Source organism: Thalassophryne amazonica, chromosome 13 (assembly GCF_902500255.1).
Source record: "Thalassophryne amazonica chromosome 13, fThaAma1.1, whole genome shotgun sequence".
NCBI lineage: Eukaryota > Metazoa > Chordata > Actinopteri > Batrachoidiformes > Batrachoididae > Thalassophryne > Thalassophryne amazonica.
The window spans coordinates 92,612,033-92,619,616 of NC_047115.1; positions in this window are offsets into that span (position 1 = coordinate 92,612,033).

Below are 7,584 nucleotides of genomic sequence, written 5' to 3' on the forward strand. Positions count from 1 at the left end.
TTACATCTTCAGCCAATCAGAGAAACTAGGTGGGTGGGTGTTTAGAGCGCATGCATAGTGGAGGGTGTTTACAACGCATAGCGAGAGATGGCGAGTGAGGAGGATTCAAGTGTGAAGACAGCATTTGCCAGATGGAAATACAGACACTACTTTAACCACGTTGAGGTCAAAGGTAAAAATGTACACGTCGAGTGTACATTATGTCCCCGAGCAAAAACTTTGTCCACGTCTTGTGTAAGCAACTCCAACCTACTGAAACACCTGTCGACGGCTCACGCTTCCGCTAAACTAGTGGCTCAAGAAGACCAAGACACAGGTAGCAGGGCTGGTGTTAACGTGGGGTCCGCTAACAAAGGGCACGGTGAAGGACCCTCACTGTGTAAGCAGCAAAAGCTTGATTTTTGTGCTTCAGCTCCCCAAAAACTAACGCAGACAGAGCTCTATGACTTGATAGGGAGATATATTGTGGAGAACATGCTGCCGATGTCAACAGTGGAGTCAGACTCCTTCAGGGCTCTGATAGGGAAAATACCGAGAAAAGGAGGCGTCGGCCCGCCTTGTAGAAAGACATTTTCGAAATACATTGATGCCGAATATGTTAAAATGAATGCTGTGCTCAAAAAAGAATTTGAACAGCTGGAATATTTGGCAACTACTGCAGACATATGGACTGCACACAATAAAAGCTACCTTGGCGTAACTGCACACTGGATACATCCACCAACAAACATGGAACGAAAAAAAGCTGCCCTGGCATGCCGACGGTTTAAGGGCCGTCATACACACGAGAGTATCGCCACAGAGCTTGACAACATCCACTCATCATATGGCATTTCGCACAAAATAACAGCAACTGTCACTGACAATGGCTCAAATTTCATTAAGGCTTTTAAGAGGTATCAGTCAGTCGAGGAGGATGACTCTGGGGATGAGGAAGATGATGAGGTGACTTTTGTTGACATGAATGATGTCTTGCAAAGCCGTGTTGATGAGGATGACGATGTGATTAATTTACCACCACACTACAGGTGTGCATCACACACACTGAACCTTGTGTCTTGTTCTGACATTGAGAAGTGGATTCTCTCCAGACCAGAGAAGGCAGTTTACAGGAGTGCAACTGCAAAATGCACAGCCTTGTGGAATAAGGCCAGCCGTTCCACAGTGGCTGCAGAGACTGTAGAGGATGTGGTTGCAAAGAAGCTGATAGTGCCTTGCAGTACCAGATGGAATTCTTTTTATGAAGCCTTAGCTAGGATCTGTGAGATTCCCATAGTCGATCTCAACACCATCTCATCCAAGTTCGGCTTGAAAGCAATCACAGAAAAAGAGCATCAGCTCCTGAAGGAATATTGCATTGCGATGAAGCCGCTGACAGTCGCCCTAGATATCCTCCAGGGAGAGGACAACTGCTACCACGGCATGCTGCTACCTACCCTGGAGACCTTGATGATGAAAACCCTTGAGCTGAAGAGTGGACTCCAAATACTTGTGGACCTTCCAGAGGCAATTGTCAAGGTAAGAACTACATTTCCGTCTAATACATCCATATGTTGTGAAAATGAATAATATAGAGTATATATATTGTACTCATAATGTGTGTATGTGTGTGTTTGTATAGACAGTCAGTCATATGTTCTTTGCTTTATGTCATTTCAGGCGATAAAAACAAGATTTACAGAGGTGCTGGAGAGCGACAGTGCTCTTCTGGCTGCTGTGACTCTGCCCAGGTTCAAGTTACGTTGGCTGCGAACACAAGAAAGAAAGGACAAGGCCAAAGCAGAGGTGCTGGCGGTATGTCCTGCAAGTCTAAGAAATGAAGACCAGCAAAAAGGTACAAGCACCACCACACCCACATGTACCAGCTCAACTGTTGAGGATGCGTTCTTCTCCTTTGATGATGAGGACGACACTTCTGCTACTGCGGAAAGTCAAGTCGCAGATTATTTGAAATCAGGAGCCCAAGGGATGGACTCACTTCATGGATTTCCTCTTATAAAGAGAATTTCCCTGAAGTATAATGCTGCCACTCCATCCAGTGCTCCAGTGGAGAGACTGTTTAGCCTGGGGAAGCTGGTCTTCACCCCAAAGAGGAACAGACTCTCTGACCTCAAATTTGAGAAGCTGCTTCTCCTACGATACAACCACTGGTTTAAGGGCTAAAATGTTGAGATGACTGGGTTGGGTGGATGGATGGAGAGAGGAATGCATGCATGTTTAGAGTTGGATTTAACAAATGCATGAACATTTTCAGTTCAATTTAAAAAGCACTCCTGTTAAGCTATTTACTTTCTTTAAGAAACAAAATTGAAGCACTTTATGTCCATCTGTTGGCTATAGTTTGCGTTGAGTTGCAATAAATGCAAAGCTCTGTGAATGTACTTGTCTTTGCTGTCCTGCTCTCTATGCATCTGGCTTATGAAACACACTCTGAGAAGGGGGGGAAGGGGGCTAAGAGGCGAGTAACGCAATAGTTACTTTTAGTGGTAACTAGTTACTTTTATAGTGGAGTAACTCAGTTAGTAACTCAGTTACTTTTTGGGAGAAGTAACTAGTAACTATAACTAATTACTTTTTCAAAGTAACGTGCCCAACACTGGATATCAGGCAGTCTGGATCCAACTTCAGTTGTAGCTGAGGAGTTGATGTGTCACCGCAATGATAAATAAGGTTGTTGTTCCAGTAAACACGGCAGTGAAACTGTAAACTTAATAAGTGAGTGATCAGAGACCACTGACGCAAGAGGCATGATGTCAGTATTTGTGACAGCAATACCACAAACGAGGACCAAATCCACGGTATTTCCACTAATGTGTGTTGAACCTAAAATGCATTGCTGCAATCCTAATACAGCCATAATTTCCGTACATGATTCGCAAAGGGGATAAGAAGGCTTATTTATTTGAATGTTGAAATTACCAGCAATCAGAATGTTATCTGTACAGGTTGACAAGTTAGAGATAAACTCACTATTGGTTAAACTATTTTAATATTTTGATTTTAACTCTTGGTTGAAATCAATAGTTTGATTTATGTATGCACACTCAACAACAAAAAGTGATTTAACAATTTAGTTAAAAGTTATTTCAACTTTACTAGAGAGGTCTTGTGGCATTAACTCAGTTGAAAGTCAAAATAACTAAGTTGAAATAACTTTAAACTAGAAGCACTCAGAGAGTGCAAACCTCCGCCAAGGCCATGGGGTCACTGACGCCATAACATCTACACCCCGTGGAATCATCCTAAAAAAGTCTAACAATGATGTTTGCTCAGTAGTAAAAAAAGTTTCATCTGCTGTGACTGGATAGCATGTATTCTTAGCGATTGGCATCACAGTTTATTGCAACTTGCACCTTTCCCAGAAGCTACTGTCATCTGAGCACTGATATTGATATTGCATGTGCTTATAGACAAAAACAAATAAGAGACAAAATTCAATTTATTATTCAACTAAACTGCAAATATATGAATTTTTTTTTAACATTTATGAAACACTTCTCTAAACAAGGCCATTGGGTCACTGACCTTAAAGAGATTCCCTCCTTGGCACAGTGATCTAGTCAACAATTCAGTGTTACAACCAAAACTATGATACATACACTTTTCTTTCCTATATATTTGACATCCTTGCCCATGAAAACATGCCACTAGAACTTGGAATCACTTTTATGTCTTTATTAGTTCAAAAGGTATTGTATAAAAACAATTTTTCGGTAATAGCGGTTTTCTTCTGGATCTTGCTCCATAACATTTGAAGCTACATCAAATCTGATAACACCTTACTGAATCAGTACAGATTCAGCTACAATTTGGTGTTAGTTGTGCATCTCTAGCTTCATTTGTCACCTCACACTGACACATTTTCTATTTTCCCTATATTTTTGTATATTCTGGATCACCATATCCGGAATCCGGATCCGATCATCACCAAACTTTGTTGTTTGATAGAACATTTGACTATGTTATACCCTAATTTTTTTTCAAGCCTTTCTGCCTTGTTTTTGTGGAGTTAGAAACTAGAATGTCAAAATTCCCCCTATCCCGCAATGGTGAAGAATCCTTTAAAAAATTCCTGGATCCGGATCGTGATCACCACTAAAATTTAATCACTTGTTCCTCTTGTCATTTCCAACCACTCCACAAAATTTCATCAAAATCCATTCAAAACTTTTTGAGTTATCCTGCTGACAGACAGACAAACAAATGCAACCGAAAACACAACCTCCTTGGCGGAGGTAAAAATCTACACAAATTGCTACATCATTTTTCTCATTGAAACAGTAGGCCTTTTTAAGAGTGCAGTGATATTTTGTCAGGAAACACAAAATATCATCCAACTTCTATATCAGAATAGAGTCTTGCATGAGAGAGTCAAGTATGCATTCATTTAGGAGTCATCAAGATACATTTGTATATCGTATTTCCATGGTTACAAATACTAGTACTGCAAAATATGAAATTATTGTGGATTTAAGTTATTTCTGTGCATTGCCAAAATTGTTGTAATTTCGTGTATTTACCTTTTTGCAGATTATGAATTCATATGTACCATATGTTCCGGACAATAGAGCGCACCTGAATATTAGCGGGACCCACCACTTTTAAAAAGAAAAAAGAAATTGTACATAAATAGGCCACACTTGTCAATAAGCCGCGGGTCTACACATTGTAACATGAGATATTTACACAGAAAGATGTTAGAAAGATTTTTTAAACTTAAATAAGTACTGTAAATGCTACATGTGAATACTGATGCGCACATCATCCAGCGCGCGCACGGTGTCTCTGCTCCACACGGAGAACTGAGTAATTTTAACTTTTTCTAACTTTCATCACGTGAAGACAGTGCAGATGTTATTGAGGCACTGTGACTTTTTTCGACTTGTTGCGCCAAGATAGAGAACCGGTTTGGAACTGTGGTGCAAAGTGCCGGAGAGGGACTTTTCTACACTAAAACAAATGAGTAAGACCTTGTATTTACAATGTATATGAATTTACACCGCATGAGGAGCGCAGCTTTCAGGAAATCAGTTAACAGCATCAATTGATGTATTTCGACTTATGAAAAAGGCTGTAAAAGTCCATAAATTAGCCGCATCGCTGTAAAGCCGCAGAGCTCAAAGTGTGTGAAAAAAAAAGTAGTGGCTCATAGTCTGGAAATTCCAGTAGTTAGTAAAACTGTAGTTAAAGTTTAGGCCATTTAATTGTCATGCTTTCTCTGTCTCCTGCAAAATAAGCGAAAACAAAACCACTAATAATATCATATGTGCTGACTTCACGTACAGACTGATGTCTGCTTCCTCACTTCAGTGAAAAATCTAATTAGAAATTTGTCCAGCTTTTCATCCTCTTCATCCAAACAGCTCTTCATGCCTCCAGACTGCTTCCTGCATAGTGGAATTTTTTTGTGTGTTAGAAGAATTAGCGTCGTCAATTAGCTCCTTTAAATCGTCGTCTGCCAGCAAAACAAACTCCGCCATGTTAGCTAAATGCCACCCCTGCTAGTGTGTGTGCATGAGCAACAGTGTGCAATGGTACAATACATATGTAACCAAAATTGCATGCTAAATGCAACACAACACAAATGGGATGAATAATCCATGTCACATGACATAGAAAGCACCAATCAAATGACAATGAGACTCAGCTGTTATATAAACACTACTCTTAAGTAGTAAATAGCAATACAGGTACTATAGGTACATTTTAATATATTTAATTAGTTGTTATTATTTATGCGTACTAATATTTGCACTAATTTTAATTTCAGGTCTGGTGGCAGTTTTCAGAGCAGATTTATTGCGTAGGACTATTTGTTACTATCCCTCAAAAAATACTTGTGGCACTGATAAGACTCTGTGGGGTAGTCAACTAGGCGATGGCATCATTTGGGTTGTCGAGTGGGTGTCCTTCTTCTTAGGTGTTTCGCTAATAGGCACAAGACCCCATCGAGAGGGTTCAACAAAGAGGTGTTTGACTGCCCACCGGTGGGCCGGCCCTCGCATTCCCATCTCCCTGAGTAGCCTGGATGTTGAAGTGGCTATGAACCCTCTGCAGCCTACTTCCACTGGGTGTATCTTCACTTTCCAGCCATGATGTTGTGCATCGGCTGCAAGTTCTGTATAACTCAGCTTCTTTCCTTTGTAGGCCTCCTCCGCTGCACTCCCCCAGGGCACCGTGAGCTCAATGATGTAGACGAGGTTGAGCGAGGCTGACCACAGAACAAGGTCTGGTCGCAAGATGGTAACTGCGATCTCAGCTGGAAAGCAAAGTTTCTTGCCCAAGTCTGCCTGCGGCAACCAGTCCCGTGCTCTGCCCAGCTGCCCAGTATCTAAACTTATGGTGGTGATGCCAGCTTGCCCCTTGCCCTCCCAGACAAATGGTGCTAATTGCCAATAGGATGGTGGGGGATGAAGGCCGTTCACTTTTGTCCGTTGACTTTCCAACACTGTTGCAAGACACTTTAGCACCTGGTTGTGTCACCAGGTGTAGCGGTCTTGGGTAAGGCCGATCTTGCATCCCACTGTTGCTGGACTTGGACATAGAGGTGGGGTCTTTGCCATACCACTGGCTTAGGTTTGCGGGAGACAGCAGGCAGCCCTGATGGCAAAGCTCACCTTAAATGCCTCCACCTCCCACAGCTCATTCCAGAAGATATTCCTCCTCTCCACTCCTTCCCATGCCATCCATTGCCCTTGCTTTTCTACAGCTTGTGCACACCTTCCTGCTTGCTCTTCCCAACGTACCTCCTGGACCACCAGTTTGCATCTCTCAAACGGAGTGGCCTTGTTCCATGTTGGTGTGCTGGCCCCAAGGCCAAGACCACTGCTCCCCTCCTGCACTTGGCCCATAACAGCAGTAGTACATTTCAAGAGAGGCTCACTCATTTTATTTAGCATCCTCATCAGCTTATTTAGCACAACAGAATTCATCATCTGTTCTTCACCAGCATCTGTTATAGAGCCAGCAGATGAACCATCATGTGTTCTAGCTCAAAAGATGTAGAATTTGCCTTTAATTGACTCAGCTAAAGCCCAAAGTGAGACTCAGCCTAAAGGTTCCAGCACTGTCAACTGTGGGACCTTGTATGAAGACAGGTGTGTGTCTTTCCAAATCATCTCCATCCAACTGAATGTACCCCAGATAAACTTCAATTGAGCTGTAGAAAAATCTCAAGGATGATCAGTGGAAACAGGATACACCTCACCTCAATTTTGAGCTTCATGGCAAAGCCTGTGAATACTTATGTACACGTGATTTCTTAGGGGTTTTTTATGTTAAAAAAATTGCAAAAATCTCAAAAAACTTTTTTGACATTGTCGAAGTTTCAGAAAAAAAAAAAAAAGAATTTCATCCATTTTGGAATCAGTCTGTAACATAACAAAATGTGAAAAAGTGAAGTGCTGTGAACACTTTCCTGATGCACTCGATCAATCAGAGCACTACATGTTCAAAACACATAGTTGTTAATTATCCTCCCTTTTGAGTATTTTCAGCTTTTCCCCGCTTTTATTTTAGCACAAGTTGACCACCATATGTCCTCCCTGACAGATATACACATTAGATGTGGTCTTGAACCCAGAA